The following is a 25036-nucleotide window of genomic DNA, read 5'->3' on the forward strand; positions in this document are numbered from 1 at the left end:
TCTCTGCCCGGCTTTGGCATCAGGATGATGCTGGCCTCATAAAATGAGTTAGGGAGGATTCCCTCTTTTTCTATTGATTGGAATAATTTCAGAAGGAATGATACCAACTCCTCCTTGTACCTCTGGTAGAATTTGGCTGTGAATCCATCTGGTCCTGGACTTTTTTTGGTTGGTAAGCTATTAATTATTGCCTCAATTTCAGAGCCTGTTATTGGTCTGTTCAGAGATTCAACTTATTCCTGGTTTAGTCTTGGGAGAGTGTATGTGTCGAGGAATTTATCCATTTCTTCTAGATTTTCTAGTTTATTTGCGTAGAGGTGTTTATAGTATTCTCTGATGGTAGTTTGTATTTCTGTGGGATCGTTGGTGATATCCCCTTCATCATTTTTTATTTGTGTCTGTTTGATTCTTGTCTCTTTTCTTCTTTATTAGTCTTGCTAGCGGTCTATCAATTTTGTTGATCTTTTCAAAAAACCAGCTCCTGGATTCATTGATTTTTTGAAGAGTTTTTTATGTCTCTATTTCCTTCAGTTCTGCTCTGATCTTAGTTATTTCTTGCCTTCTGCTAGCTTTTGAATGTGTTTGCTCTTGCTTTTCTAGTTCTTTTAGTTGTGATGTTAGAGTGTCAATTTTGGATCTTTCCTGCTTTCTCTTGTGGGCATTTAGTGCTATAAATTTCCCTCTACACACTGCTTTGAATGTGTCCCAGAGATTCTGGTATGTTGTGTCTTGGTTCTCACTGGTTTCAAAGAACATCTTTATTTCTGCCTTCATTTCGTTATGTACCCAGTAGTCATTCAGGAGCAGGTTCTTCAGTTTCCATGTAGTTGAGCGGTTTTGAGTGAGTTTCTTAATCTTGAGTTCTCATTTGATTGCACTGTAGTCTGAGAGACAGTTTGTTATAATTTCTGTTCTTTTACATTTGCTGAGGAGTGCTTTACTTCCAACTATGTGGTCAATTTTGGAATAGGTGTGGTGTGGTGCTGAAAAGAATGTATATTCTATTGATTTGGGGTGGAGAGTTCTGTAGATGTCTATTAGGTCCGCTTGGTGCAGAGCTGAGTTCAATTCCTGGATATCCTTGTTAACTTTCTGTCTCGTTGATCTGTCTAATGTTGACAGTGGGGTGTTAAAGTCTCCCATTATTATTGTGTGGGAGTCTAAGTCTCTTTGTAGGTCACTAAGGACTTTCTTTATGAATCTGAGTGCTCTTGTATTGGGTGCATATGTATTTAGGATAGTTAGTTCTTCTTGTTGAATTGATCCCTTTACCATTATGTAATGGCCTTCTTTGTCTCTTTTGATCTTTGTTGGTTTAAAGTCTGTTTTATCTGAGACTAGGATTGCAACCCCTGCCTTTTTTTTGCTTTCCATTTGCTTGGTAGATCTTCCTCCATCCCTTTATTTTGAGCCTATGTGTGTCTCTACACATGAGGTGGGTTTCCTGAATACAGCACACTGATGGGTCTTGACTCTGTATCCAATTTGCCAGTCTGTGTCTTTTAATTGGAGCATTTAGCCCATTTACATTTAAGGTTAATATTGTTATGTGTGAATTTGATCTTGTCATTATGATGTTGGCTGGTTATTTTGCTCATTAGTTGGTGCAGTTTCTTCCTAGCCTTGATGGTCTTTACAATTTGGTATGTTTTTGCAGTGGCTGGTATCGGTTGTTCCTTTCCATGTTTAGTGCTTACTTTAGGAGCTCTTTTAGGGCAGGCCTGGTGGTGACAAAATCTCTCAGCATTTGCTTGTCTGTAAAGTATTTTATTTCTTCTTCACTTATGAAGCTTAGTTTGGCTGGATATGAAATTCTGGGTTGAAAATTCTTTTCTTTAAGAATGTTGAATATTGGCCCCCCTCTTTTCTGGCTTGTAGAGTTTCTGCTGAGAGATCAGCTGTTAGTCTGATGGGCTTCCCTTTGTAGGTAACCTGACCTTTCTCTCTGGCTGCCCTTAACATTTTTTCCTTCATTTCAACTTTGGTGAATCTGACAATTATGTGTCTTGGAGTTGCTCTTCTCGAGGAGTATCTTGGTGGCATTTTCTGTATTTCCTGAATTTGAATGTTTCCTGAATGTTGGCCTGCCTTGCTAGATTGGGGAAGTTCTCCTGGATATTATCCTGCAGAGTGTTTTCCAACTTGGTTCCATTCTCCCCATCACTTTCAGGTACAACAATTAGACGTAGATTTGGTCTTTTCAGTAGTCCCATATTTCTTGGAGGCTTTGTTCATTTCTTTTTATTCTTTTTTCTCTAAACTTCTCTTCACGCTTCATTTCATTCATTTCGTCTTCCATCGCTGATACCCTTTCTTCCAGTTGATCTCATCGGTTACTGAGGCTTATGCATTTGTCACGTGGTTCTCGTGCTGTGGTTTTCAGCTCCATCAGGTCCTTTAAGGACTTCTCTGAATTGGTTATTCTAGTTATCCATTCGTCTAATTTTTTTTCAAAGTTTTTAACTTCTTTGCCATTGGTTTCAACTTCCTCCTTTAGCTCAGAGTAGTTTGATCTTCTGAAGCCTTCCTCTCTCAACTCGTCAAAGTCATTCTCCGTCCAGCTTTATTCCGTTGCTGGTGGGGAGCTGCGTTCCTTTGGAGGAGGAGAGGCACTCTGATTTTTAGAGTTTCAAGTTTTTCTGCTCTGTTTTTTCCCCATCTTTGTGGTTTTATCTACCTTTGGTCTTTGATGGTGGTGACGTATAGATGGATTTTTGGTGTGGATGTCCTTTCTGTTTGTTAGTTTTCCTTCTAACAGTCAGGACCCTCAGCTACAGGTCTGTTGGAGTTTACTGGAGGTCCACTCCAGACCCTGTTTGCCTGGGTATCAGCAGTGGTGGCTGCAGAACAGCAGATATTGGTGAACCACAAATGTTGCTGCCTGATCGTTCCTCTGGAAGTTTTGTCTCAGAGGAGTACCCGGCCGTGTGAGGTGTCAGTCCGCCCCTACGGGGGGGTGCCTCCCAGTTGGCTACTCAGGGGTCAGGGACCCACTTGAGGAGGCAGTCTGCCAGTTCTCAGATCTCAAGCTGCGTGCTGGGAGAACCACTACTCTCTTCAAAGCTGTTAGACGGGGACATTTAAGTCTGCAGAGGTTATTGCTGTCTTTTGTTTGTCTGTGCCCTGCCCCCAGAGGTGGAGCCTACAGAGGCAGGCAGGCCTCCTTGAGCTGTGGTGGGCTCCACCCAGTTCCAGCTTCCCGGCCGTTGTTTACCTACTCAAGCCTGAGCAATGGCGGGCGCCCCTCCCCCAGCCTCACTGCCACCTTGCAGTTTGATCTCAGACTGCTGTGCTAGCAATGAGCGAGGCTCCATGGGCATAGGTCCCTCTGAGCCAGGTGTGGGATATAATCTCCTGGTGTGCCGTTTGTGAAGCCCGTTGGAAAAGTGCAGTATTAGGGTGGGAGTGACCCAATTTTCCAGGTGCTGTCTGTCACCCCTTTCTTTGAGTAGGAAAGGTAATTTCCTGACCCCTTGTACTTCCTGGGTGAGGTGATACCTCGCCCTGCTTCGGCTCATACACGGTGAGCTGCACCCACTGTCCTGCAACCACTGTCTGGCACTCCCCCAGTGAGATGAACCTGGTACCTCAGTTGGAAATGCAGAAATCACCCATCTTCTGCGTCGCTCATGCTGGGAGCTGTAGACTGGAGCTGTTCCTATTCGGCCATCTTGGCTCCACCCCCCAGATTGCTACTTTTTAAGGCTTTTGCCAGTTATGTTTCTTCTGTTAGACTATTGCTTCTCTTTACTTTCAGCTTGTCTGACTATGCGGCTGTTTGAGCCTAAGCAAGAGAGGACGGGAAAATCAAATTCCCATCTTTGTTAGAATTGTGTGTAAACTGAAGGTACATGGGCACCAAAAGACTGAAACATACAAGTTTTGATGAATAAACTTTGTAACACTGATTTTGCCTTTTACTAGTTTTTTAAAAAAGGTTTTCAGATAAGCTTTGGATTTTTAAAGCCCCCTTCAGTTATATATTTCTATATTTTCATTTCATTCCATACCATTTCTCAGGTTTACAAGTTTCTTATATTTATTATCTGTTTTATGAATTAATTAGTGTTTTAAGTTTACATTTCTCAAACTATAAATGATTCTTGTTTCCATATGTGTTTAGGGGATATGGAGAAAAAGTCTGTGACCTATGCATATTGGAATTCATTTTATAGGTTTGGTTACAGTCATGGTCAGTCAGGAATTCTTGCCCGTAGCCTTCCATTCTTCTACCCTAAATTACTTACTTTTCTGTGGGATCCTCATAGTTGACCTTACCTGCATTTTCCTATTTGATGATTCCATTTTTGGAGGCATGGTAAATGAGACCATAAATATTACTTAGTTTCTTTGGATTAGTAATTTGCAAGCTGGGGTAGAAATCCTTAACAAAGTCAGTATCATGATGCCTATTTTCCTGTTGAAGAAATTAAGGACTTGAAGAGATTTACCCACTCCCTTGGGTCTCTTTGTCAGTAGAGAGCCAGGACTTATATACAGGTTTTTCTGGCTTGATCCTCTTTTAAAAATAATTATCAGGTTTATATTAAGTTCTCTTTTACCCTGAACTTGATGCAGGCCACATGAATCATATGGAGACAACCATGAAAATAAGAAAATTGAGTGTGTGTCCTCTAGATTGGAAGCTCCATTTTGGAGTTGGACACTATCACATTCATTTCCTGACACATAGTGTCATCACAAAAAGTTACTTGACTAAAATATCACTGATTTCTATACTTATGTTTCTATAGTTTTAGATTGCAAAATAAAATCAAAGAAGGTACTTTGCTAAGTTTCTAAATTTATACGTCTTAATTATCTGTAAGGAACCAGAAGATATTTATTTGATCATGCTAAGAATATTTATTGAGCAACTACTCAGTGCTCTACATCAGTTTTCTGTTGCTATGTAAGAAATTATCTCCAAACTTAGGGGCTTAAGAGAAGTTCATTATCTCAGAATCTAGGAATGTATTCACTAGGCACACATGGCTCAGTGCCTCTCACATGACTGCCATCAAGGTGTCCTTCAGAGCTGCATTCTTCTCAAGGTTCAAGTCAGGGAGGATCATGTTCTCTTGACATAAGGCCTGAGGCCTAGCTGGATGTTGATTGGAGACCTCAGTCCCATGTCATATGGGCCTCTCCTGAGGGCTGCCCAACGTAGCAGCTTGCCTTCCCTAGAGGAAGGGTGGACAGGGAGAATGCAGAAGATAGGAGTCACAGAGTTTTGTTGTAAACTAATATTGGAAGTGACATAACATCACTTCTTCCCCATTCCATTTTTTAAAACCAAGTTACTACGTTCAGCCCACATTCAATAGAAGATAACAAAAGTCGGGAATATCAGGCAGTGGGGAGTATTGAGAGCTATCTGAGAAGCTGCCTACCAAAGTCAGTCCCACTCAGTTGACAAGTATTTGATGACTGAGGACCAACTGTGTACCTAGAATTGATAAGGAGATTTTTGCGTGGCAGTGATGAGTTGGCTGTATGGCAGCTGAAAGATGGCTGAGAGTTATTTTCTCTGCAAGGAGATTGCAATGGGGCTGAGGAGATAGTCAATAACCAAGAGAAATAGTTAATATAAGGCTGTATGTAATTCTTTATTTAAAAAAAGTGGATCTTACCCTCAAGGGGTTTCTTATTACAGATGGGGCATGTTTTGGAATACCTATGATTTAAACTAGAAAAATCACAAGTCCTGCAAGAAAGAGATTGTGTAGCAGTGCAGAGAAAGGAAAGATGTCTGGGAAATTAAGACACTAGTTAAAACTAAATATTTACCTAAGAAGCCAATCATAATTTTTAGGTTTCAAAAAAAGCCTTCCTTATTACTTTCATAAATTGTAATTCATTAATTACTTACTATGCCCTATCCCCTCTCCCCATGTGCGGCACACCATGCAAAATATTACAAACAGAATCTTCTTTTATTCACATAATAACCTTAATGTTAGTTGTTATTCCCAAATGTGCATATAAGTTAACTGAGATTCTGGTATGCAGACTGGTTTGCTCAATGGTACTCTTGAGATCTAAGTTTGTAATGCCATGTTGCAAGACCATATCATCCATTCTTTTTTTTTCCTTTAATTTATTCAATAAATATTTACTGAGGAATAACCATGTTCCAGGACCTAATTAAGGTCTTGGAGATACAGAGATGAACAAGGCAGAAAAAGACCCTGATGTCTTCTGGTTTATATTCCAGTGGGAGAGGAATAGGTAGACAATTAAAAAGTGAATAAGCCAGAAAAACAGAGGGAAAAGTGATTTATCTGTTTTCTCTTATTGGAATATAAACTTGAGAACAAAGATGATGTTTGTCTTTTTGGCATTATATGCCCAAGTGCCTGGAAGAGCTTTCAGTACAGAGCAGGAGCCCAATCAATACTTTCAATTGACCAAAAATAAAATAGCAAGTAACAGAAAGTACCAAATAGAAAGAGAAATGATGATGTGACACAGGGGGACTGATGAATTACTTCGGATTAGGTAATCAGGGAGAGCCTCATTGAAGAGACTGGCTTTTGAACCAAGGTCTGAAGGACTAGAAGAAGCCAACCATGCAAATATCTGGATAAATAACACCCCAGACTCAAATGAACAGTTAGTGCAAAGGCCCTGAGGTGAGAATAGGCTTAATGGTCTTTAGCCAAAAAGAAAAGAGTTAGTGTCCTGAAGGATGGGGAGTTAGGAGAATAGGAGATAAAGCCAAAGAAATGAACAGGACAGTGTCACGTGTGTCCTAGCAGGCCATTAGGATGAGTATAGATTTTATTTTAAATGTGATGAAAACCACTGGAAGGTTTTAAACAGAAAGTCAGGAAACTAACACAATCTTTTGTAGTAGCTCAGGAAAAATGTAGTAGAGGCTTAAACTAAGGGGTAGGGATGGAAATTGAAGGAAAGGGTCAATGTTACTCATTGATGAACTACTTATTAATGGTTTGGATGTGAGGAGGTGTGTGTGTGTGTGTGTGTGTGTGTGTGTAAGGGAACTGGCAAGTCAAGGATGACTGTTAACTTTCTGACCTTGTTTTTTTGGACAGAGTGGTGACATTTCCTTAGATGAGGGAGGCTGGGACCAAAGTCTGTATTAGCTTTCTAGAGCTATATTAACAAAGTAGCACAAACGATGTGGCTTAAACAACAGAATTTATTCTCATAATTCTGGAGGCTAGAAGTCTGAGATCTAGCTGTCTGTTGCTAGGATTGATGCCCTCTGAGGGCTGTGAGAGAGAATCTGCTTCATGCCTGCTATGGTTTGAATGGATCCTTTCCAAAATTGAGGGGCTGCCAATGTGACAGTATTTATTTATTTTATTTACTTGTTTTTTTTTTTTTTTTTTTTTGAGACAGAGTCTCGCTCTGTCGCCCAGGCTGGAGTGCAGTGATGCAATATCAGCTCACTGCAAGCTCTGCCTCCCGAGTTCACGCCATTCTCTCGCCTCAGCCTAATTTTTTGTATTTTTAGTAGAGACGGGGTTTCACCATGTTAGCCAGGATGGTCTCTATCTCCAGACCTTGTGATCCACCTGCCTCAGCCTCCCAAAGTGCTGGGATTACAGGTGTGAGCCACCGCGCCCGGCCGCCAATGTGACAGTATTAAGAGGTGAGGCTTTTAAGAGCTGATGAGGCCCTGAGGGCTCATCTCTTGTGAATGCAATTAAGTCCCTTACGGTAGAGGCTTCACACAGCATTCAGTCTCATGCAACTTCTGCCACGTGAGCACACAACGCTCCTCCCCTCCGGAGGAGCTGCCCTCACCAGATGATTGAACCTGCTGGTTCCTTAATCTTGGACTTCCCAGCCTCCAGAATGGTGAGAAATAGATTTCTGTTCTTCATAAATTACTGAGACTCGTATTCTGTTACAGAAGCACAAGTGGACTAGGACACTGCCTCTCTCCTAGGTTCTGGTGGTAGCTGGAAATCCATGCCCCCCTTGGCTTGTAGATGCATCGCCCCATTTCTGCCTTCATCTCTACCTGGTGCTCTTCCTATGTCAGCAGGTTGAGTGGGGAGGGGAGCTCACAGTTTTTCTTTTGGTCATTTAAAATAAGATTTGACTGTTAGACTCAAAGCAGTGATATCAGTTACTGTAGGAGAGCAGAGAAAAAAGAGGCAGATCACAGCTGGGAAGGTTTCATGGAGAAGGGGCTAAGGATGGATAGAGCTTTGGCACCATCAAATGTCAGGCTCCTCTGAGACTCCCAAGCCATTTGGATAAGTAAATGGATAAACAAATGTGTTGTAACTACAGAGAAGCATTTATTGTTTTTCCCTTCACAGAAGGGAAGATTACCAAGAAATTATTACTTGTTATTCTGATCAGTAACTTTCACCATTTCCAGACGGAGCTGACAGCTACCCAGTAGGGAATGCTGAGTTAGAAATATCCCTTGCTTCCCAGTAAAAGAATTTCTCTTTCTGTGTCTGCTAAGACAGCAGGTCTCTACTGCTGTTGGTTTAGTCTTGCCTGTGCCCTGAAATATAAAATGAAGATAATGGGGAAAACAAAATCACTGGATTGGAAATGACTCTTACTTCTACCTCGGCATGATTAGATATGATTTTAGGAATCTGCAAAAAATTCTAGTCTGGCCGTGTAGCTTCCTTTATTAAAGACCTTTACTTGCTTCCCACTGCTTTTAGGCATGAGACTCCAATCCTAAACTTTGCCAAGAAGAGCTTGCATGTGTTGGCTTGGCCTAATTCTCTCTTCTCTGCATTCCAGTCTCAGTGGCCTTTCTTTATTTCTCATCCGACTTCCTAACACAACTTGCTCCCTTTTGACTTAAGAACTTTGTATGTATGACAAGCACCTCCCTTGTAAACTTGAGCTTTTTCCCCCCCCCTCCCTCTTCAATCTTGTTTTTTATTCATCCTCCAGGTGACTGAAGTGCCTAAGCTTTTAGGGGGCATCAAAACCTATTCCATCCTTGTCACTTGGTATTCCCCACTTGTTTGCTGCTTCTTTCTGTAATGACTGTCAAAGGAATAAGTAGGTTTTGATGGTGAATCTTTTGTCAACTACGGAATTTTATGATATTCTCTGCATCACCACTAGGGGGAGGGCTGCCCAAGTTTTATGGTTCAGAGCTTTGCTTACAGCTTACCTGATGGAATGAAGTCCAAAAGAAGAAAGTTAAGGACAGACGTCCAGCCACAGTGGGGAAGCCGGAGGGGAAGGCAGTGTTAGTGCTGGAGCATTAAATAAGTAAAATAACACAGGACAAAAAATTAAAGGAATGGTCACTGGTGATTACAGGTGTTAGAAACATAGCATTAGTTGTTTAAAAATGGATAATAAATGCCCTTGAGAGAAGACATCTTTGCAAAGGGTACTGCTAGAAGCTTTGGTGAGTGGGGACTCTTTATTTACTATTTCTTTTTTGTTGTTGTTTGTTTATTTTATTTTATTTTATTTTTTTGAGATGGAGTCTTGCTCTGTCGCCAGGCTGGAGTGCAGTGGCACAAACCTCACTGCAATCTCCACCTCCCGGGTTCAAGCGATTCTCCTGCCTCAGCCTCCCCAGTAGCTGGGACTAGAGGCACCCACCACCACGCCCGGCTAATTTTTGTATTTTTAGTAGAGACGGGGTTTCACCATGTTGGCCAGGATGGTCTCAATCTCCTGACCTCGTGATCCACCCGCCTCGGCCTCCCAAAATGCTGGGATTACAGACGTGAGCCACTGTGCCCAGCTTATTTACTATTTCTTGTTCCCTCTCTGCCCCACTAGAGGAAACTGAAGAGAATCATGTAGAAAATTCAACTGGGAATTATGTAAGACTTTTAATAGAACTGATTCTTGGTGGAGGTGGAGGGCAGGAGAACGTAATAGGGCAAGAGGCTGGTGGTGAAGAGCTTGGACTCTAGTGCTGGAATCTTTGCATTTGACTCCCAGCTCTATTATCAATTAGTTGGGTTACCTTGGATAAGTTACGTTACTTCTCTATACCTTAGTTTTCTCATCTCTAAATTGAAAATAATATTAGTCCTTAGAGAGTTATTGAGAGAAGCAATAACAGCTGAAAACGTCATGCTTATTATGTATCAGACATTATTTTAAGCACTTTTTATCTGAATCCTTTAGTCCTCACATCAACCCTATGAAACAGGGGTCATTGTTATTATTACTATCTCTATCTTACAGCTGAAGAAAAGGGGGCATAGAGGAGTTAGAAATTTGCTAAGGTCACACAGCTAGATGTGACAGAGCCAGGATTCAAGCCCATCAGGTACTTAGTGCCTGGTTTAACTTAGGTACTCAACACACATTAGACATTATTCTGCAATTTCCTGGGTAATCGCTGCCTAGCTGTAGTTGGTGGTTCAACAGTCAGGCATCTATTTTTCATCATCTCACTTTGTGTAAGAGGATGTAGGGAGGGGGTGAAGCCTGGCAGAGGAGAAACCACCCAATGCTTGGCAGGTGCAGCTTCATGACTGGTTTGTCACGCTTTGTGAGAGGATTCTGGAATGTTTGGGATATGAGCAGTACTATTTCAGAGTCCACTTGTATGGCCAGCCTGAGGAAACTGAGGCTTCCTATTTTTGTGTAAAACATACCATTGTTGCTCCACTTCCATGAGGCCTGAGAGGATCACAGTGCTGTCTTGGCACCCCCAAGCCCCTCAGCTAACAGTCTGGGGAGGATGGAACTAGGTTCCATCTTGAGCCCCTGGGTGGATATCTTTGTTCTCACTGAGAACTCTGGAGACAACAATGTGCAGAAGCTGTTTAAAGGAATAGGATTTCAACCAGCATGCTGAAGGGAAACAAGAAAACCCTTTATGAGAACATGTCACCCACCCTGGGGACCTCTAGAAATAGAGAATTTAGAATTGGGAAACCAGGAGACTGTTAACATGTGGGTGAGATCAACAGGCATCCAAGAGTGACTGCCCTCAAAGGGAACACATTCAAACAGGCTATTAGGCCTTGGGTAATAGGAGAAATATGGATCTATTTCCTTCCAATTAAGCTATTCTCTCTATTTTATGAAAGGGATATGCCTGATATATTATATAGTATTTATTCCCTGGGATGTCCACCTCATATCCCTCATATGCACCAAAGTTTGTCTTCTTGCACCAAAGTTTGATTGATTTGAGAGGTGGAAGCTATAGACAGATACCAAGTTGTAATTCAAGTTGAATTTATGGCTCAATATTTACACAAAATAGTAGTCAACACAGGTTTTGAAAACATATTCTCTTAGGAGTGTTCCTGATGCTGTTCTATGGAATTTACTATATAAATAAAGAACAAAAATCAATGTTATTAAAAATCAATATTTTAGTTATTTAACTTACTGGTGTGTCCATCATTTAGAAACAGAAGCATATGCTTGGAACCTATATGTATCCTCAGTATGGGCATCTGTGTTACCTCCTAGAGTGAGGACAGGTCGGCATTTGCCTATCTGGTTTTATATGATGTCCAGAATCCTGCAGGTTGTAGATGGATGCTCTGTTGATATTCTTTGAAGATAACGAGGCCAGTGATTTCTTTCCAATCACTCACTAGAGAGTACATTTGGAAAATATATCTAACTCTCCCAAAAACAAATGACCCCATGAGATGGGAAAGACTGAGATTCCTCTGCTAGAGACATGGATCAGAAGGACACATAACCAGCTTCAGAGGGTAGAGGGATGTCAACATGTACTTGGTTGCCACAAAGTAATGTTATTTCTATCAAATTTATTCTGGTCTGGTCAAGATTAATATATTTATAGTCACTGTTTCATTGGCATACTAAAGATGTAGGGCAGCAAACAATAATTTCTCTCCCCTTCTTTTTGTCCCCTTTCCAGAACAACAATTGGTTCTGGAATGTGACAAAGATGCGGCAGGATTGTATAAAACATGGTAGGAGTTAGCTGCTACAGCGAGGGTTTGTGAATATTCTATCAGATTGAGAAAACTTTACCTGTGAAGTTGCTTCCAAATATGCATCAGTCCCTGGTGTGATACAATGGCTTACTGCTATTGAGGGTAGATAAACTGGAAATGATGCCCCCATGTTTGAAAAGCTTTAATACAGGTATATGCAGAATTATTCGTAAGGATGGATGAGAAATGCTGGTAGTTTCATTGAGCCTTCCCAGAGCAAAAATTTCCCATAACAATTTTTAAAGCAATAAAACTCAAAGCTTAAGTATAAATAATACCTAACATGTACTGAGGGCTTACATCTGTGCAAGTAGACAAGTGAATCTAAGAAGTGAGCCAAACAACTCAGCATCTGCAATAGACTAATGTTTGTGTCCCCCTCAAATTCACGTGTTAACTCTTAACCCACAAGGTAATGGTGTTAGGGGATAGGGCCTTAGGAATTAAATGGGATTAGTGTCCTTCTTATAAAAGGGACTGTAGAAAGCTTCCTCCTCCCTTCTGCTGTGTGAAGACCAGTGAGAAGACAGCTGTCTGTGAACCAGGCAGCAGGCCTTCACCAGACACTGACTCTGCTGGCACCTCGATCTTGGACTTCCACCCCCAGAACTATGATAAATAAACTTTTGTTGTTTATAAGTCACCCAGTCTATGGTGTTCTGTTATATAGCAGCCTGAACAGACTAAGATAGTATCTTTGTTGTTTTGAGTTGTGCAACATTAGGCAGGCTGGGTTGGCAACTCTGATACTAAGCATTTATTCTTGCATTGGCTGCTGAACATTCAAGCATGAGGAAGAAGGCAAGTTGCTTTTTTCTATACTGAAGTTCTGTTCCAATTAAGCTTGACTATGGGAACATAAGTACAGTTAATACACAGCCAAGAGACTTAAATAAACAGATTATAAAATAGTAATAATAGAATTTTACCATACAAATTTTAATATTGCTTTGCTTTTCCTGATTTTCTTTTTTTTAAAATGGGGCTTTGTATTTAACATAGTTTGAGCAATTTATTAAAAATAAGTAAGTCTGGGGTTGAGAATAGTATGGTAAAAATTACATTTCATTGGATCTAGACTTTAATGGACAGATACCAGTGTGAAAAACAAAATCAAGTCAAAATATCTCTGGGATAAAATATCCTTCTTTGTAAAATGTGGAGAGCTAGACTAGACCATCTCCAAGGTGCTATTTAGTACTGAATTATATGATTTATAATGTGGGATATATATATATATATTTGTCAGTTAGGAATTCACCAGAAGTGCTATTATGACTGTTTTGCCTGGACATCTGACATTCCTCAAATGTAACTCACAAGAAGTATCTACACGGCGGTACTGATCCACTGATTAATATACCAGAGGAGCAGTACTAGAAAAGGAACACACTAGACTTTAATTCACAGCTGAAAGTGCAAATACAGTATCACAGGCAGAGACAATTATGGTTGAGATCCTTAGGAAAACAAACAACAGTTAAAAAACAGTCTGTTAACGCATCAAAGTAGACATTGCTGGGAGAAAAAAATCATATTAGCATATATACACTGGCATCTTAAAAGTGGCTGGAGAGAAGAGAGAGTAAAAGAAAAGGAAACATAAAGGGAGAGATAATAGGGTGAGAAGAAAATGGGAAGGAACAAAGTCATGAAGGGAAGGAGGGTGCAGATGGACGTTGTTGCGACTAAGAGAATGAGTGGCTTTTGAATCCATGAATTTGATGCTCAGCTCTGTTGATATATTCCTAATTGTGTGACTTTGGGCAGTTTCTTTTTTCTCTGAGCCTGAGTTTTCTCATTCATAAAGTGTGTCTAATAATACCTTGTGTCTATTTTCTTACCTCATTGCAATGTTATAAGATGACACAGATAAGCACTTCACTAAGCGCCTGGTCACATCTCTACAGGCTTTAGCTGTTATTAGTATTGCTGTTGTTGTTGTTGTGAGGATTAAATGTAAAATGAATCTGAAATTCTTAAGCAATTTCTGGCGCCTGGTAAGCAGAAAGTGGTAGCAAAAAACATTGATTGATAATATATTAATAATAACCTGTATTTATTAAGCACTACAACCTGGCAAGGTTGGATTATGACATCCACTTTATGGGTGAAAAAAACTGAGGCATAAAAGTTAACTGACCCACAGCCATACTGCTGGGAAAGTATGTGTTCAAAGATGTTATTCTGCGTAGCTAGACATGTGAATGTTCTGTTTCCTGCAACATTGCCAGGTACCATTTTTGGCTCATCGATATTTAATAGTTTATTTATTTATAGTCTATAATAACCTTGTGAGGTGAGTATTCTGCTTTTCTTCTATAGAAAATCCCAGAAGGATGATTGTATTAGTCTGTTCTCACATTGCTATAAAGAAATACCTGAGACTGGGTAATTTATAAAGAAAAGAGGTTTCGTGGGCTCACGGTTGCACATACTGTACAGAAAGGAAGATGCTGGCATCTAGTTGGCTTCTGGGGAGGCCCTAGGAAACTTACAATCATGATGGAAGGTGAAAGGAAAGCAGGCATGTCTTACATGGCCAGAGCAGGAGCAAAGAGATACGGTGGAGGGAGGTGCTGCACACTTTTAAACAACCAGCTCTCACCGTACCAGGGGGGTAACCCACCCCCATGATCCAATCACCTCCCACCAGGCCCCAACTCCTACATTGGGTATTACAATGCCACATGAGATTTGGGCAGGGATACAGATCCAAACCATATCAATGATCTGTCCATAATTCTGATATTTCAATGCCTCCTCTCCACATAGGCATGAGTATTACATACACTATGAAGTATATAACCCTCTGCAGACCAGTATTATTTAATGGAAATATAATGTCAGCCCAAAAGGAGCTGTGTATGTGATTTAAAATTTTCTAGTAGCCATATTAAGAAAGTAAAAAGAAACTAGTGAAATTACTGTTAATAATGTATTTTACTTAACTCAATACAGCCAAAGTATTTTCACTTAAATACACGTTCAATATAAAAATGACTCATGAGATACTTTACATTCCTTATTTTCTTGTGCTTAGTCCTTTAAATTCAGTATGTGTTTTACACTTACAGCTTGTGTCAGTCTAGACTAGCCACATTTCAAGTGCTCACAATTCACACGTGGACAGTGGCACCATGTTGGATTGTGGAGCTTTAGACAATTGCTTTGTCAATTTCAATGCTTCTCCAGCCTATGGAAGGCATTGAAGTTGGAAGCCACAGCAAGATTGTCATAGTATAACAAAAAGGAAAAATGTGATCAAAGATTTCACGAATTAATCCTGTCAATGAAATTTTGAACTGCACTTGCTGACTTATTTTGCCCTTAAAGAAAAAAAAGTGTTTTATTCACTCAGGACAGGACTTTGGTTCTTTTTTTTTTTTTTTTTGTAACTACATTTAAAAAAAAATGTAGGATTTCATATGGAACAGAAGTAAATATTTAGAATTCATTTACCAGATATTTAGGGAATACAAAATAGGGAGATGGGAGAATGAGAATTGTGAGGATGTCATCAAAACCTTTTATCAGCAAAGCTGTCACTATTTATAGAGACGTAATCTGACAGGCACTACGTTGAGTTTGCTTTGGTTGAGAGCTTCCACTTGTAAGGTGATTTTTATGAACTCGACTCAGAAATTAATGAGAAAAGGCAAGAGACTATATCACATGCTTCTTCCTCTTTTATTTACTGGTCACTGGAACCAGATGTCAGAACTCTTAAATTTGGAGATTTTTAAGTCCCATGATGAACTAGATAATAGTTAAAGTTGACAGTAAGGACTAAAGAGTTTCAAGAAAATGCTAAACATCTGTCATTCAGAAGCCACAGTTATGTAATACTTTACTGGAATGTTTAATAGTTCCAGAGAGCAGCAGTGGTTACCTAACAGCACCTTCCAAAAAACCTGAACAATAACCAGCTCCGTTTTTATGTTCATAGGTCAAGCAACCAAAATACATGTTTGTGCCTGAATTGTATGTAACAATCTTAGGTGTATACACTTGTATAGGTTAGTTCCTTATTTTATATCCCTTGCTTGACTTTTTTTCATCTACACTATTGCTTTATCAAACTCTCCTTATTTTTATTATAATTCTAGAACAATTAGAAATAGTAGTAATTAAATTGCTGAAATCTGCCTGTGTAAAGTCAAATAAGAACATTTCAATTCTATCAGTATGGGTGTTAATTATTTTAGGCAAGCTGTCATTGAGGCTTTCTAAAGTGGATTTTGTTCTTGCAGTCAAGAACATTGCTTAGTGCAGAATTAATTAATCATTATAAATATAAAACCTGCAGTATCAGCTCCTATGTTCAGAAAGGTTTCAAGAGGCAAGGTTGAAAGAGTCAACAGGCTGCTAAAGGGAATCTTATCATACACCCTCACCCCCAATCTGATAAAAGGACAATTAAACTATGTACTCCATCTTTCCATAGGCCCTTACTTCAAGTACCAGTTCAAAAATTGGAAGTGAATACTTTTTACAACACAAAGGATTTTTTTTTCCTTTTATGGAATATCTTTTTTAAAGAGATTTTTAAAAGTAAGATTACAAGGAAATGGCTGAAAATTGAAATTTGCTTTGGCTAAAGGAAGATCTTCAAACAAAACAAAACAACAAAACAATTTTATTCTCATAGGACTATGATGAATAGAACATGTTTTCAGTGGGCTCTGAATTTTCCCAAATACCCAGTAGCTACTTAAGAAATATTCTATACAATGGCCGTAATAATTGTTTTCCTCACAATAAGGCTCACAGTCATTTTGCTGCAGGAGAAAAAGCTCACTTTCTGCATCATGTTCTAACTGTTTTTTAAAATAATGGCTCTATGATATTGTTTCATTTCTCTGCCCTACAGTGAAAGCTAAATTCTACCAAATTAAACTGGAATACATTGACCAAAACACAGAGATCATAACTACACAGGTAAAGAAACATGTTGGCATAGTGATCTAGATAACAATATTAACGAACATTAATTAACTGACTACATGATAGCCACTCCAGATGCTTAAATATTATTGCTTAGGATAAATGCTTTGTATATAATTATCTCATTTGTCTTTACCACTCAGAGGCGAAGGGTGTTCCTCAATATAGAAACATTTGCATAAATTTTTATATTACATTGCTAATATTTCAAAGTTTTAAAACTGTCTGTTTAGGCCTGACTCAGTGGCTGACACCTGTAATCCCAGCACTTTTGGAAGTTGAGATGAGGGCATTGCTTGAGTCCAAGAACTCTAGACAAGCCTGGGCAACATCACAAGATGCTGTTTCTACAAAAATAAAATATTAGCTGGGGATGGTGGGGCACACCTGCCGTCCTAGCTACTTGGGAAGCTGACGCAGGAGGATTGCTTGAGCTCAGGAGTTTGAGGCTACGGTGAGCTACGATTACATCACTGCAATCCATCCAGGGAGACAGAGTGAGACCCTTTCTCAAAAACAACAACAATCCAACTGAACCAAAACAAAACAATTTTTTTAAAGTACCTTTATTTACAAATATGTGAGCATTTGATCTTCACAAGGTACTCTCCTAAGAACAGGACAATATGCACTGCATCTCAAACTTGAATGTATGCATAACAACTCAATCTTCTTGTCACACTGCAGATTCTAACTCAGTAGGTCTGGGTGGGGCCTGAGATTCCACATTTCTAGCAGCCTCCCTCGTGATATCCACATGGCTGGCTTGAGTACCACACTTTGAAAACAAGGACAGAGTCTATAGCTAGAGCAGTTTTGATAATAAAGGTCAAAGGACCATGGCATGATTGTTCTGGAAAGCTAATTAGTCACTGCATCTTTGGGAAAGAGGCCAAAGACTAGCAGTTGAGTTGGGCCTTGAATAATGACTAAAAATAAGTGTGTGTTGGGAGTTGCTTAGTATGTTCTTACTGGTTAATGAGTTGGTAGAAAAGATGTAGAATGTGTTCGTGTTGTAAACCACATTGGGATATCTACAGGGTGTTCGGCTCTCTCGGAAGAGGATCACCAGGGATCTGTTTGTTTTATTAGGATCCACACCTGCATCTGATGTGGCCTTCCAGTTCCTTCTTCAGTAATGGTAACAGGAGCATCTACCTACATTTGGGCAGGTGGTGACTGAAAAGTGTGATACCATCTGTGCCATACAGAGCATGAACTATGCAAGCACCCACAATTTTTTAGTTTATTTAAAAATACATCATTTTAAGATTAGCAGCACTATAGTTATATATCTAATGAGATTTTATTTGATTTGGCATCCAGTTTTTAAAAACCTATCTTTTAAAAATTTATTATACTTTAAGTTCTAGGATATGAAATATATATCCTATATATATACGTGTATATATACATATATAATATACATATATACACATATATACATATATAATATACATATATACACATATATACATATATACATATATATATACACATACATGTGCAGAGCGTGCAAGTTTGTTACATAGCTATACACATGTCATTGTGGTTTGCTGCACCCATCAACCCATCACCTACGTTAGGTATTTCTCCTAATGCTATCCCTCCCTTAGCCCCCTACTCTCCGAGAGCCCCAGTGTGTGATGTTCCCCTCCCCATGTCCATGTGTTCTCATTGTTCAACTCCCACTTATGAGTGAGAACATGCAGTGTTTGGTTTTCTGTTCTTGTGTTAGTTTGCTGAGAATGATGGTTTCCAGCATCATCCACGTCCCTGCAAAGGACATGAACTCATCCTTTTTTATGGCTGCATAGAATTCCGTGGTGTATATGTGCCACATTTTCTTTATCCAGTCTATCATTCATGGGCATTTGGGTTGGTTCTGAGTCTTCGCTATTGTGAACAGTGCTGCAATAAACATATATGTGCGTGTGTCTTTATAGTAGAATGATTTATAATTCTGGGTAAAATGGTGTTTCTGGTTCTAGATCCTTGAGGAATCACCACACTGTCTTCCACAATGGTTGAACTAATTTACACTCCCACCAACAGTGTAAAAGCATTCCTATATCTCCACGTCCTCTCCAGCATCTGTTGTAAAAATCTATTTTTAAAGCACATCTCAGTTACAACCATTCAGAAGTCAAACCAGGTTGGCACGCTGTAACTCATTGAGCCTAACTTGAATATGTTTTGATGTAATCAGCTAGGGGGAATTTGTGAGTCACCTGTCTCTAATAGCCTTTTAAAAATTTGTTTGTTGTGTTTTGTACTTCTCCAAGACTATGTCTATAGTCTAATGATATAAATAACCATTTTTACTGGAGAGAGTTCTATGGTCTTTGGATAAAAGTTACTGCTTCTGGTTTTGCAAAAGAGGAACTTTTCTAGGATGAAGTGCCCCTTTGTTTACATATTGCATCTGCAAATTATGATTTTTTTCACCCAAAGTCACATCTTCTGAACTCCTACAAAGGGTACTTTCAGGTCGTTGCTTTTTTTTCCTAGCCTTGGTTCACTGACATTTACTCACAAACTTAAATGCCTTAATGGTTCCTCCTTGTCCGTTGAAAAGACTCTACAATCAAGGCTCTTCATAGTATGGTCTAAGCTTAAACTTAAATCCAACTCTAGAATTTGCTATCTTTTCTCTTCCACCCCAAATACTGTGTACCTAATGATGTTGCTCTTGTTCTTTTTGCCTCGAGTAAGTCCTTTAATGGTATGGTCTGACTTGAAGACATTTTGAAAGACCAGTCCAGAGCCAACTTGAAGCAAGTGGTGATTGGGAACAGGAGGGGAGGGGACTGGTGACTTTCGGAGCCTATATAGAAGCTGCATGGAAGGAGCAAGTAGCCCCTTCATCGTCATCTCATTGACTCTATGTACAGGTAGCTCAAAAGAGATGGAGAGTTCTAAAGATTTAGGCAGTAAATGCAACACCAATTTCTTTTTTGTTGTTGTTGTTGAGACCGAATTTCTTTCTTGTTGCCCAGGCTGGAGTACAATGGCATGATCTTGGCTCACTGCAACCTCCGCCTCCCAGGTTCAAGTGATTCTCCTGCCTCAGCATCCAGAGTAGCTGAGATTACAGGGATGCACCACCATGCCTGGCTAATTTTGCATTTTTTGTAGAGATGAGGTTTCATCATGTTGGTCACGCTGGTCTTGAACTCCTGACCTCAGGTGATCTGCCCACCTCGGCCTCCCAAAGTGCTGGAATTACAGGTGTAAGCCATCGCGCCTGGCCGTAACATCAATTTCTTATGCCTATAACTAACAGTTAAAGACTTAAACCTCAAATGCCTGTGGTCTATAGCCTGGTGGAACTTTTGTTTTAATACTTATTTTAAGTTCGGGATACAAGTGCAAATTTTTCACACAGGTAAACTTGTGTCATGGGGATTTGTTGTACCGATTATTTCATCATCCAGGTATTAATCCTAGTACCCGTCAGTTGTTCTTCCCAATCATCTCTCTCCTTCCACCCTCCATCCTTTGAAAGATCCCAGTGTGTATTGTTTCCCTCTATGTGTCCATGTGTTCTCATCACCTAGCTCCACTAGTGCAGTATTTGGTTTTCTGTTCCTGTGTTAGTTTGCTAAGGATATTAGCCTCAAGCTCCACCCATGTCCCTGCAAAGGACATGATCTCATTCTTTTTTATGGCTGCATAGTATTCCATGGTGTATATGTACTACATTTTCTTTATCCAGTCTATAATTGATGGGCATTTAGGTTGATTCTATGTCTTTACTATTGTGAATAGTGCTGCAATGAATGTATGCATGCATGTGTCTTTACAATAGAACGATTTATATTCCTTTGGGGATATACCCAGTAATGGGATTGCTGGGTTGAATGGGATTTATATCCTTTACATTTTAAAATCCTGACCATAAGTAATGTCCAAGAAGCACAATAAAGGTGACTGTCCATTTACCAGTGTTCAAAAAGTCAACATACTGAAGCTCTGCCCACTTTGAGATGAGCCTTAGCTGGAATGAAAATGCATTTTTCGTACAACTAATCCTCATCTCAGCTGAGCCTGTTAGTTCAGTCATCCATGGAAGCCCACATAATTCCAGGCTCCCTAAACTCTGCACATCCCCAAACAGCCATACAACTATAAAAACTTTATTTGTTCTCCTGGTCCTTCTTGCCACCAATGAGAGTCAATATTTCCAGAAGCCTGGCTATACTGAGAGAGAAAATGACTTTCGCTTCTGTTTCCAAAGATAGGTTTTACCATATAATGAGGCAAGCCCGTCTGTCAAACGTCAGGGAAGCTGTAGATTGTACAGAAGGCAGGCTGTAACAGATGACCCAGGGGAAGTTTTTGTTAACCAGGAAGAACAGTAAAGCCCTCTAAGCTTCAAGGTTGTTCAGACCAGAGAGAGAAAGAGGAAGAACAAGAGAGGAAGAGGGGCTGGGGAAAGACAGGAGAGACAAAGATGGTGGGGAGAGGAGGAGAGAGAAGGAAGGGGAGGAAGGGGAGGAAGGGGAGAGAGGAGAGGAGGAAGGGCAGAGAGGAGGGGAGGAAGTGGAGAGAGGATAAAAGGGAGAGAAAGAAATAAGGTTGGGGGGGTGGAGACAAAGACAGAGGAATGCATACATGAGTTCACAATGTGTGTTTTGGCTCCCTGCTTAGGGCTAGTACCATGGTTGTGGCTTAGGAAAAGGTATATGGAGTAGGAATTAAGGCAGCCTCACACAGCCCCTCAAATTTCAGTGAGGTCTGGAGACAGCAATATACAATCCCCAGGTCCCCTTAGGTTGTTGGGAAATGCTGAGAAGACCTATTGATTAGGAAGGGCTTGGGCTGGGGATGAAGACACCACAGAGTGGGCATTCTGAGTATCAGCCACAGAAGGGGCCACAGGCCACAGTGGTGCATGTTGGTGCCATACCCGGTGGATCCAGGCATATCCAGCCACAGCAAAGAGGACTCTGGTGCAAGACATCCCATGACCTGGTGAAATAGACCATAATGGAGTCTAGGGAGGCCTGAGGGGAAAACAGAGCTGACCACTGCTCCCCCTGCTAATACCAGGAGGCAGGCAGGATCCCCTTGGGACTTCAGATCAGGTTTAAGGGGAGAAAGAAAAAAAAAGAGTGGGCAGAGATGCTGAAAACAAAGAAAACAACAAACAACAAAACAAAACACACTGGAAATTTGTTCAGACAAAAAAATAGAAAAACTATATGAGATTGAGTTTAAATAAAAAATGATGGAAGAATCTTGAAATGGCATAATTGAGTCTGTTGACCCCTGAAAGGTAGGAATTAAAGCTCATGAACAATTTGAGTTGAACTGCTCAACTCAACTATTTTTATACAAAAATAGTTACATGAGTCAAAGTGTGTAAACTTCAACCTATCCCTGCCATAATGCAAATGTCACTTCCCTCCTGAAACCTTTTCCATTGCTGTACTTGAATGTTTTCTCTTACTCTGTGTAACTTTCCTGTGTAACCTACTTTTGATTTTCTTGGTTCATAGAAATTGCTAACTTATAGACTCATAGATGCACGGAATAAGGAAGGACCAAATGGACCATCATTTAGAACTGTTCTCCCTCCCAAAAGATAATAATGTAATCTTTGAGGGTAGAAATAATCCCTTTTTTATAGCCCAAGGTACCATGGTAGGGCTTTGCTCATGCTAGGTATAATCCATGTGTGTTCAGCACAGGAGGTGAAGTCCTGTGGTTTTCTCACTTGTAAAATAAAGATAATAATGCTATCTTGTAGGTGGACAACGTTAACCCTTCCTTCAACTTATCTTAAATCTTTTGAAAGGATTTCACCCTTTTCAGTGACAGTAGGAACCAGAGAGAACAATAAGCAAAGGTTTTTCATTGTGTAGCTTTATAATTGTTGTTTTGTTGTTTAAACTCACATGGGCTGTTCAGAGCCTCATGAACATGGAATTGAATGAATGGACTTCTAAAGCTGACTTTGATCTCATGGGCTTAATTGAGACAGTAGCTAGATTATAAGAAAAGGAGTATTTTTATTTCCAGTTAAGCCTGGTTTCAAAGTAAGCAGAGCTGCAAGATGCGGAGTTTCTAACCTGTCAATATGTGTAATAATATCTTTATTGTTGTTTGCTTTTATTGTGTTTTCACCTAAGACTTCAGAATAGAACTTGAAAATGCAAAGGGCGAGTAAGTTCCACTGGGACATAGAAAAACTAGTATTTTAGATGTGAAACATTAAGTTGTCTTCTAGTTTTAAAGAACAATAGATTGGCTGCCCCTGAATTATTATTATTACTATCATTATTCCTCCCCTTCCACTTTCTGTCTGTCCTTTCCTTCCTCCCTCCCCTTTCTCTCCTTCCCCCTCCCTTTCCATTTTTGAGGAACCACATATAGAGAGGGTTAACAACAGGAATCTGAAAGAGCCAACTGCTTGGTTCCATGTGACTTGTTCAGAGTCCTAGAGTCATTAATTGAAATTCTCCTCCTTTATCCTCCTGCTTCACTTTGTTTTTTGATTTTTTGATTATAGCATTTCTGGCAATGGTTTTATATTTCAAATGCCTGGACACTGGCTTTAATCATGAAAGAGTTGTGAGTTTTATTAATAAACAGAGACTGATAGTGTTCTTGATATGTTGGAAAAGCTTCTTTGAATAATGGAGGAGAAAAAGTTGCATGATATTATCACAAACCCACAGGCCAAAAATTTACCAAGTATAGCTTGTACCTGAATGCCTTCTCTCAGAAATCAAGTGATCACGGAATTAGTGCATAGACCTGGCAGAGCAGACAAACAAAATTCAAGATATTTCAGATGAAAGTAAGACCAGAACTCAGGAAATGGGTTTAGTTCTAGGAACAGCAGAAGAAAGCTGAGGTAAAATTTAGAAAAGTAAAAATAAGCAGAGAGTACAATTGAGAAGAGCTCTATGATCACAGCCTGTAGAAGAAAAAGGGGTACTACAGGTGTAATTGCTCTTAAAAATGTCATGAGAAAAAGAATACAGAAGAATTCAAGAATTCTGAATTCTAACTTAACTTCCAGATTGTATTCCTATCTAGGTAGGAAAATAGAACATATTTTATTTCTCAGTCTGTTAACTTTTTTATTTTGTTTTTTTACATTTCATTCTTTTTTTTTTTTTACTTAAGTTAAAATACTTTGTTAAAAATGCATCTCCTGATGTACTATTTGGTTACTCTGCCATATTTTACATATAAGGAAACCTAGATACATGAAAAAAAATGTATTGTGAAGTTTATAACATATACGGAATTAAATATAGGAAAACAATAGCAAAAACAAGGGGAGGGAGGAAGTTTTCAAATTGACCCTTAATCATTATGCAATGTGCATGTTCATTCCCTGTGATAGTCCTTTTCGAAAGTCTTCTTTGTCTGATATTAGTATAAATATTCCAGCTTTCTTATGCATATTGTTTATATGGTATATCTTTACCCATCAGCTTACTTTCTCATGTATCTATATATTTATAACAAGTTTATTATAGATAGAATATAGTCAATTTTTGCTTTTTAAAAGCAAACCTGACTATTTTTTCTAAAATTATGGTGTTGAGAGCACATACACATACATTTTTAAGAGACAGAGTCTTACTCTGTCATTCAGGCTAGAGTGCAGCAGCACAATCATAGCTCACTGTAACCCCAAATTCCTGGGCTCGGCAGATCCACTGGCCTCAGCCTTTGGAGCAGCTAAGACTATGGGTGCATACCACCACACTTAGCTAATTTTTTTTAACTTTTTTGTAGCGATGGGTCTTGCTATGTTGCCCAGCCTGGTCTTGAAGACCTGGCCTCAAGTGATCCTTTAAATGTTTGGACAATGGTATGAGGGGCTCCATTTATACTGTTGTCCCAGGCCCTACAATGTTAGGGTGGACTTGCTGGTAAACATCAGAACTAGAAGTAACCAGCTTACCATCTCACGAGCATTGCTCATTCCCTTGGATATCACTGAGTCTGGATTGCACTCAGTGCTGGGTTAGGGGAGTATAATTTTGCTCTTGGGACAGGGGACTGGCTTGTTCTCTATATTTTGTGGCTGTGGAAGTATTGCTATAATAATCTATATATCCTATTGACTCTTTGGACATCTGAGAAAAAGGGGTACAAAGGAGAATTTGTACTGAACTAATTCCTGCAGGAATCACCTCCATTCCAGAGTG

At 39.6% G+C, this 25036-nt stretch overlaps 1 non-coding gene across 1 annotated transcript; it reads left to right on the top strand.

Annotated features, from left to right (window-relative positions):
* Positions 1–15079: 15079 nt before the first annotated feature.
* LOC129035965 (small nucleolar RNA SNORA5) lies at positions 15080–15167 on the top strand. The gene has a single exon (XR_008502440.1). It is a non-coding gene; the product is annotated as a small nucleolar RNA SNORA5 (small nucleolar RNA).
* The last annotated feature ends 9869 nt before the right edge of the window (positions 15168–25036 follow it).

This window comes from Pongo pygmaeus, chromosome 3, assembly GCF_028885625.2.
Source record: "Pongo pygmaeus isolate AG05252 chromosome 3, NHGRI_mPonPyg2-v2.0_pri, whole genome shotgun sequence".
In the NCBI taxonomy this organism is placed as follows: domain Eukaryota; kingdom Metazoa; phylum Chordata; class Mammalia; order Primates; family Hominidae; genus Pongo; species Pongo pygmaeus.